Source organism: Mus caroli, unplaced genomic scaffold (assembly GCF_978045245.1).
Source record: "Mus caroli unplaced genomic scaffold, Mus_caroli_1 scaffold_4, whole genome shotgun sequence".
NCBI classification, from domain to species: domain Eukaryota; kingdom Metazoa; phylum Chordata; class Mammalia; order Rodentia; family Muridae; genus Mus; species Mus caroli.
Genome location: NW_028227259.1, coordinates 90422538 through 90432358, shown reverse-complemented (window position 1 = coordinate 90432358; position 9821 = coordinate 90422538). Strand labels below are relative to the sequence as shown.

At 40.1% G+C, this 9821-nt stretch overlaps 1 pseudogene; it reads right to left on the bottom strand.

Moving 5' to 3' along the window:
• Positions 1 to 8499: 8499 nt before the first annotated feature.
• On the bottom strand, positions 8500 to 9655 carry LOC110295482 (cilium assembly protein DZIP1 pseudogene; annotated as a pseudogene).
• Positions 9656 to 9821: the final 166 nt, after the last annotated feature.

The following is a 9821-nucleotide window of genomic DNA, read 5'->3' as shown; positions in this document are numbered from 1 at the left end:
TATTCCATGGATTAAGGTCTAGTACAAGGAAATTAGATGTGACAAGAGAAATCAATAAAGGTATTCACATATGAGAACAGGGCACCTTGTCTGCCAATGAGAGAACAGCCAAGGGAAACAAGGTCAGAATGGGAAGTGAAAAGTCCATCTAACCCAACCGAAGCCACTGCCTTCTTGAAGTCCCTCAGGACAAAGACATTGCCAGCCAGAGCTGAAAAGGACTGGCCACTGGCCAGCCACCTGTGTACCCAGAGGCAAAACTGAACTGCAGTTGTCCCAGTTATTTAGATAGCTTGCCAATTTCAAGAGTTAGGTTGTTTTCTGCACCCCCTCCTCCATCTATGTTATCTACACATCAATGATTCCAGAGAGCTCCTCAGAGGGACATGGCTTCAGTTTATAGATCATTTATTACAGCTCAGCAGGATTTTACCATTAGGGCTTTGATTATGAACAACTGCTGCCCATCACTGAAAATTAATCTTTAATCATTTTCTTAAATGAACAAACGCTAAGCATGTAGGGTCTCAGGAGGTTAGAGGTGGATGAGTAGATAAAATGCTTCGTGAAACGTCACTTTTCTTGTTAAGGTGACATCCAGAGACAAGACATAGACACAAGAATATGAAAAGAATGAGCATATACCAGAGAAGGGACTGGATAATGAGCTCCTGGACCCCAAAGCCAGATTTGGACAATCTGTCATTATTTCTGTTATTACCCAAAACTTCCTAGTCTGTATCTTCCTGACATGGTCAATTGTTGAAGTTGAAGACCAATCTTCCCGAGGTAGAGAAAACCTCACTCCAAGTTAGCCAAAGAAAGAGCAAGTTGAAATGATTGTGTCTGGATTTGTAGAAGCCACTGGTATATATCCATAAAAGCTCAAGGTTATAATAGAGGTAATTATTTATCTGTGGGACTGATCACCTTATGTAAGCTAACAGAATGAAGTCTTAGCTTGAGCAGAACCAGGTTTTAAAGTAGGATTGATATTTGAAACTACCTTTCATGGAGTTGAGTGGTGGTGTGTACTGTCTGCTCTGCTACCCTGTTCCCCAGGCTGAGGTGTGAAGTCTGACTCTCAGACATTTCTGGAATCTCACTGGTACTTTGCTTCCTCTCCCTGGAAGGACCAGGGATAGTTAGAGTCCCAAACAGGTTTAAGGAATCAACATGAGACAGCACATTATTTACATATATTTTATATAATTTCTTTTTACTTACAGAATTGAGTAACACATTTGGAGAGTGTGTTCTGTTGCATTTTTCAGAAAGGAACAGATTTTTGTTGTATTTAAAACCCAAGGATCACAGTCTTTTCTCTTTGTTCTTGGGAACTGCTCATTTCTTTGAGAAAGAAATGGACACAGGAAGGCCACTTGTAGCTGTGTAGCTGCCAACCCCAAATCTTGCTTATGTCCCTTTAAAAACCTCCTGTGGCCAGTCTCTCACAGGAAGACTTATCTTCTAGCAACATTCCATGGTCTAATTTTTTCTGTTTTTTAAAACTTGTTATTTCTACTCCACTTTGTTGAAAAAGCTGTACAGTCCAGAATTGAAATAGTATGAAAAGAAAATCTCATTGACGCCAATGCAGTTATGCCTGCTAATATAAATATATATATTTAATATATATATATAATATATATATATATATATATATGTAATCACAATGAAGTGATTCCCCCACCTCAAACATTCAATTGCATTATTTTACTTGTAGAAGAATGATATTCATTTTTTTGTTGTTGTTGGAGAAAGCCCCCCCGGATATGTGAAATGATGTAAGTATACTTAAGAAGGCAGGCTTATTGAGGCAACATTGAAGGACTTTGAGAGTATACAAGATTGTCTAAATTGCTAAAAGACTCAAACTGGGGTTATAGGGAGCATGAGTGGGGGATATGATACCATTATACTGGTGAGAGACCATTATTATTTTGTTAATATATTGTCACCTGTCCTGAACCTCAGACGGGCTCTAGATAACTGGTAGATCACACCCTGTATACCCAGTTAAGTTGGCTTTAGGCTGGTGGAATGGGAGCTGGGAAAGGGATTACTCTGTGCAGTTTGCTGGGCATTGAGGCTTAAATGGCTGCTTTTAGTGATAGTGCCAGCGAGGAGTCTTGCTCTTCCACACAGAGAGAGGCTGTTGGACTGTATCCAGCCTTTTCTCTGAGCACTTCCTTGTCAGCCCTAAACTAAGGTAGAAAATGAACCACATGAAGAAACGTGGTGCCCCACCAACAAAAAAAAGTTTTCCCAACCAAGAAAAAGTTCATTTGGCAGCAAAAAAATGGGGTACACCTTATTTCAGGAATTAACTGAATATGTGGGTCTCTCAAGTGACCACAATGAAGTGACTTTGGGTGATATAAGCACAATGGCATACTGGTATAAGTAAAAAAGTATGCAGTAAACTTACCCCAATATGTACATTTTACCACTAGTGCGGTAGTCTGTTAGTATTCAGAGACCATGGTTGACAGTCTTCTCAAAGGACAGAGAAGAGATATCTTTGATGAGCGTAATTTATATTTGTTTGGCTGAATTTCCTGGGCTGTGACTACATAATATTCTCTACTTAAGGAGCACAGAAGAGTAAGTAAAACAGTTATAGAAAGGACACATTGGGTATTTACAGACGTGTTACAAAGCCTTCCTGTGGGATTGCATATTATGGGTAATCAAGGAATTGAAGTTTACTTGGGACATTGTTGTCAGGATAAGAAAAAGTGGGTTGAGGATTAAATCAAGCCAATGATACAGAAGAGTTAGATGAGCCATAGAAACATCCATACCTTTATCATGACTAGGTCACCAGTGACCTTGACAGCACCCAGGAGCACAGAGAAGGTTAAGAGGCTAGGGCCTGAGGAGAAATACATTTACAGTGAAAAATCCTGCTAGTGAGGATTTCTCTTTGATGAAACTTGTCTATGAAAGTCAAAAGAAAACACATTTAAAGGAAAACAAACATGTCAAAGAGTTTGTAACTTGCATTTTGAGTTTTGTTTTGTTTTTTGCTGAGAATTTGGCCTGTTTAAAGGACCATAAGTAGAACACACCAAGGATCAAATTTTAAAGAGAATAATAATAAATGCTGGAGGTTCAAGTTTTCTCAAGAAGTGTGCATACTAATACACAAAGCAAAGGATCCTGTAGTGTGGAAACTACAGACTTTTGTTTTCTCTCTGTTTTGCTTTCCTTCTTTTGTTTCGTGAGTCATGGTCTTTCTAGGAATTCCCCATCCTCAAACTTATTGTGTGCAGTGCATAGTATACACTGGCCTCAAACTCTCATCACATTTCTTGCCTCAACTCTTCTAAGTGTTGGGAATTACATGCTACCTGCATTTTTCTTATATTGTAATTTTCCCTTTTTTATATAATTATATATTTCTGTAGAGGAAAAAAAACAAGGTTTGAGGATTTGGAGAAAGTCATATAATCAAGAGAATTGCTATCCATTCAGCTTTCACCTTTACACTCTCTTGCATTTAGTAGATAACAACTTGCCTTTAGTAGGTACAATTTTGTTTTCTTTTTCTTTTTCTGGTTGCCATTGACTACTAAAAAACATACTGGCATATTGGTTGGAATAATATTAAATGAAAAGGCCAGTTTGAGGGGTGTTTAGTCATACAAGATAAAGGTTATCAAAGGTCAGAAGTAGGAGACCATCATAAAGAGTAGAGCTGAGAATGCAATCAGAAATGCCTGCCTTTTACTGTGTCAAAGTTCCCAGCATTGCCTAAATCAGGGCATCATAGAGAGACCACATCTACAAACAACTAGCTTGGAAAATGAGCTGACCAGGATGAACTGAGGGGCTAGAGAACAGAATTATGAAATTGGCAGCTTATAGCTATGAGGGTCCTTTCAGGAAGCAGACTGGCTGGGCCAGTGGGGATGCTGAAGGAAGGGATGGATAAAAGGCATGTGGGCCTGCAGGACAGACAGTTTGGAGTACTCTATTACATTTCTTTATTCTCAGAGGTTGTGGCCCAGGGATTTGATGGTGATTATGTCAGAAAGATTCTTAATAAAATATAAGATCTTAGACAATCTTAGTATCCAAACGCAGTGTGATGATTTGCAGTCTAGAGAGGCATGCTTACAGTTCCTAAGTAATGCTGGGACAGAGTTCACCAACAGGAAGTTTGAGTGGAAGTGACACAGATCTTAGGACTAATGGTCACCGTCTTTTTATAAGAACCCTGTATGTGCCCAACTTTCAAATGTCTTCCCTCTGAAGCACTGAGGGGAGCAAAACATGCACATCTACACCAAAGAACATCAGTGGTACACAGTAAAGCTCCATGCCAGTCTCTATGGAAGCTCTGTGTTCTGTCTTCTGTGGTCAGCATTTGGTTTATACATGTTTTATCTTTTTTTTCCCCTGTATACCCCTGCTGTAATGTAAATTAACTGGGAACAATTACTTTTCTATTGTTAACAGCCCAGTTCCCACTCCATAGAATAATTCCTGAATCAGAGGAGAACTAAAAGCTATTTGGTTTTTTTTTTCAATTAAATTATTTTATTTACTAACATTCCAAATTTAACTCCTTTCCCAGTTCCCTTCCACAAGTTCTTCATCTCTTCCCTCCTCCCCTTTGCTTCTGAGAAGGTTCTCCTCTACCAGCCTCCTATCCCCACCTCACTTCCACCAGCATCTCCCTTCCCTGGGACACTAAGTTTCTACAAGATTAGGCGCATCTTCTCCCACTGAGGCCAGAGAAGGCAGTCTCTGCTACATATGTTCCAAAGGCCATGAACCAGCACATGTATGCTCTTTGGTTGGTGACATAGTCTCTGGGAGTTCTGAGGAGTCCCAGTTAGTTGATACTGTTATTATTTCTATGGTGTAAAAGCTATTTGTTAATGACTATGTTTGGAGTGGAGCTCAGAGAACAGCAACATGATCTCATATCCCATCAAATATGTTCCTTAGTTTATGATCTGCCATTTTGGGTCTTTCAGTCTGTAGAACAAACAATGGTCTACTTATAGATGCATGGTACATGGTGTGATATTATGGATGATACATACGTGCTAAGGCAACAAAGCCATAAAAATTAGTTGAATTGAGCCAAAATATAAAATAATATAACAGAAAATGTCTTTGACCCCCGGGGGAGGGGGGCAAATGAAGCCAAAGTTTAATGCTTGCAAGAGATTTTATTAGTGAAAGTAAAGAAATTCCAATTTCAAGATAGTACAACTGTCATTCACTCTGACTGTGTTACCTGCTGCAGCCCACAATGTCATCACAGTAGAAAGCAACACTTGATATGCTAGGACTCAGTCAAGCTTTGTTTGAGGAGATGTAGGTAGAAAAATCAGTGTTTTAGGAGGAAGATATTTTAGAGATTTGCACCTGAAACTTTAAAAAATTATATATTAGTGGCTCAGAACATTAACTACCAGTTTCACTGATTTTATGGACTTACCCTTGAAGCTCTGCCCAACCTTTGGCTGTCAGGCACAGTGTGGTGTGAGGCCTTGATTCCTGCATCATCTTTTCAGGTGGTAGAGGTGAATTATAGTTTCCATATCCTGACTATGGCAGCTAAGTGTGTTTCCCTCACACTCCACCCTTGGCTTGGAGATTTGAGGTCATATGTACTAGGTCATGTGTGTGTGTGTGTGTGTGTGTGTATGTATGCATATATACATATGACCTGGTGTGAAGAAGAAATAATAGTTAAAATATATTAGAATAACTTCTTTCCATAGCATGATAAATCAATTGCAACTAACATAGTGACTGTTGAGCTTCCTGTATAAATTTGAAGTCAATTATCATACAAATATATACAAAATTCTTAAACTATGACACCAAAACAATTTGCAAAACACATGAAATTCAAGAAGAACGAAGACCAAAATGTGGACACTTTGCCCCTTCTTAGAATTGAGAACAAAACACCCATGGAAGGAGTTATAGAGACAAAGTTCGGAGCTGAGACAAAAGGATGGACCATCTAGAGACTGCCATATCCAGGGATCCATCCCATAATCAGCCTCCAAACGCTGACACCATTGTATACACTAGCAAGATTTTGCTGAAAGGACCCAGATATAGCTGTCTCTTGTGAGACAATGCCGGGGCCTAGCAAACACAGAAGTGGATGCTCACAGTCAGCTATTGGATCGATCACAGGGGCCCCAATGGAGGAACTAGAGAAAGTACCCAAGGAGCTAAAGGGATCTGCAACCCTATAGGTGCAACAACATTATGAACTAACCAGTACTCCGGAGCTCTTGACTCTAGCTGCATATGTATCAAAAGATGGCCTAGTCGGCCATCACTGGAAACAGAGGCTCATTGGACATGCAAACTTTATATGCCCCAGTACAGGGGAACACCAGGGCCAAAAAGTGGGAGTGGGTGGGTAGGGGAGTGGGGGAGGAGGGTATGGGGGACTTTTGGGATAGCATTGGAAATGTAAATGAAGAAAATACCTAAGGAAAAAAAAAAGAATCATCAGAAATTTTAACCAATGTGCCAATGTAAGTTCTCTGTCACTTACAACCAATGTAATTTCAGGCAAACTAATCCTTTGGATTAATTTACTCATCAGTAAACTAATTCAAAAGATAGAAAAATAATGCTTATCTTAAACAAAAGACTTTGAAAAAGGATTTTTGTACATATGCAAGAAATAGAAATTAATACTTGCTTTTGAAAATCTATTTCTGGGGCTGTCAAGATGGCTCAGAGGATAAAAGCACTGACTGCTCTTCTGAAGGTTCTGAGTTCAAATCCCAGCAACCACATGGAGCCTCACAACCACCTGTAATGGGATCTGATGCCCTCTTCTGGTGTGTCAGAAGACAGCATCACAGTGTACTTATTTATAATAATAAATAAATCTTTGGACCAGAGAGAGTGGGGCCAACCAGAGAGAGCAGGGTCGATCAGAGTGAGCAGAGGTCCTAAATTCAATTCCCAACAACCACATAAAGGCTCACAACCATCTGTACAGCTACAGTGAACTCATATAAATAAAATAAATAAATAAATCTTAAAAAAGAAAAGAAAATCTATTTCTGTTGAGATAATACAAACTTGGTTTACTTATGTCTTCGTAAGTTTTTTGAACCTGAAAATTGTTTTATATGCTATTGAGCTAAGACAAAAATGAATACATGCCCTACTTAATGATATTGATAAATTTTTTATTTTAAAATAGGACCAGGAATGGGAGTGGGTAGGTTTGGGAGCAGGGGGAGGGTGGAGGGGATAGGGGATTTTCGGAGGGAAAATTAGGAAAGGGGATAACATTTGAAAGGTAAGTAAAGAAAATATCTAAAAAATAAAAACAACAACAACAACAATAAAACCCAAAATGATTCATTTTTGAAAAAATATTCTTTTATTTTTTATTTTTATTATTTATCACTTGCTTATTTGGTATTGCTCCACCTTGTATGTTATTCAAAATCTAGTTTCATCTGTACTACAAATACTGTTCTTAAATTACCATCATTTCTACTTAGGTAAATATATGGGACCAAATAATACCCATAAACAACAGTTAGCTCAGTCTATCCTGCTAGTAACTGCTGACCTTGAGGCACCAAACAATATTTTCTAGTACCTGAAATTACCTTGTTTCTGCTCTAGAGGAGGTGCAAAATCTAGAAGTCCTTCACTACCACCTACAGGAAGATTTGACAAATTGTCTGCTGAAGGCAGGTGCTTGAAAGAATCGTCATCATAATGGTTAGAGTCACTTAAATTCGAAGGATCAAACAGGCAAATGAGAAATGTGTGTTAATATTGAGACCAGGGTCTTGACAGCCTCTGTAATTTCTGGTCTGGAGAAGGTTTCTGGGTATATATCCAGAAACATCGCCATCTGTTATTTGTAACCGGAGGACATGCTCAATCCTCAGGAGCATTTGGAGGCCTTTTAAAGGCTCTTACCTGTGCTTTCCAGAATTCACCAGGAGACTGTAGCCTTGGGGGCTCAGGCAGGAGGATTGTTGAATTTTAAATCATGCTGGGCTGTATAGTGAATATTGTTTTAAACAAGCAATCAAAAATATATATTTTCTAATTTTATATATTATATATTTTAAAATTAATGATGATACATAGACAATTTTTTTTGTTGTTCAGTGGTCAAAATAATTACAAATGTAGTAACTGATTATGGGACTTGTCTATCTACAACCTGATTCCTTTGCTTATTATTTCAATATTGGAAGGTCATCATGATTTTGAATTCGATTACTAGAACATTTTACAGCAGTGTATTTTTTCATTTATGTATTTATTCTGTGTGTTTGCATGTGCACATGTATTACTGTGCAAGGTCAAGAAGGCAACTGACAGTATTCATGTCTCTCCTACCATGTGGGACCAGGGGATTAAATTCAGGATGTCAGTTTTGCTTGTCACCCAGTGCCTTTATCTGTTGAGTCAACTCACTGTCTCAAACATCAACCATAGTGTCTCTGAATTGTTTTTGATTTTTACTTACTCCTTACTAAGCATGGTGGTACTTGCACTTAAGTATGCACAGCATATTTTGGATACGCTGGGAATATGATAGTCAGTTTTTAAACCTAGGGGAGGCTCTCCGGGTGCCCATGTTGAGTTTGCCCTGCATATTGGATTTCTGCATTTCCAATAACTGATATTCTAAAGCTGAGTTCTTCGATGTTAAGTCTTTAAACTCCTTCATAAACATCTCCTTTACTTTTTCCATCTCATCAACCAGTTTCTGCTTTTCTTCCTCCTCCCATCTAACAACTAACTTCTGAAAGTCCTCCTCATTTATTTTCTGCATTTCATAGTCTTTAGAGAATCGGATTTGGTGGGTGTGCTGCGCCGACTCCAGCTGGGTCTTGGTGAACTGCAGCTGCTCCTTCAACATGTTGTTCTCCTCCTGGAGCTTGTGGGTCTGTGCTTTTGCATTTCTCGCGAGATAATCTGCAGTGTGGCGGCGATGGAGGTGGCTCTGTAGAAAAACTTGGTTCATGAAGGCTTTGTCACAAAAGCGGCACTGGTAATGGCTGGCTTGGGCCTGACTCATCATCAGCTGCTGGGCAGACACCATCTTTTTCCTGCGTCTACACTCCTGCTTGAGCAGGGTAATATCCTCTCCCTGCTTGGCGAGCAGCTGTTTGTTCTGCTCATAGCCACTCAGACTCAGGCGTAACCGCTCCTCTACCACGCTCAGCTGTGAGGTGAGGAACTCTTGACAATACACCAGATACTCAATGGTTAGCTGTGTCAGGCGGATGAGCTTCAACAGCAGTGGGTCCACCTCGGACTGGCAGTATGGGAACTTCTCATTCTCCAGTTTGCAGAAGGTGATGTTCATGATGTTCTCCTGAAGTGTTAGGACATCCATAGTTCCCACCACCTTATCCACATCAGTGGAGCCCAGCTTCCTCCAGTCAATGTTCTCCAGGCGAGGTCGGAATTGGAAGAAAGGCAGGGGTCCAGAGGCCGAGTTGGCAGTGACATGGGTCCTGGGAACTGCACCTCTCTCTGGGGCGTCACGTCTCTTCTGGCTGTTGGACTGAGGGTAGCAGCTGTGTTTCTGGAAGGACATTCTTGAAAGCCAACCTGCTGCCTATACTGGAGGAATAGGGTGGTCTTTCTTACCTGACCAGGCCACCTGGAGTCCCACGACACCACGCCCAGTGTGAGCAAGTGACAGCCTGGACCTCTGATGCAGTGGTTGCAGTCTATACCCTCGCCCGGCTGGGATGTTGCCATGGCAACATGTAGCTTCATCCTGGAGCTTAAGGCTTGTCTGCTCTGGGGCATTCAGACTGCACTAAGAGGGC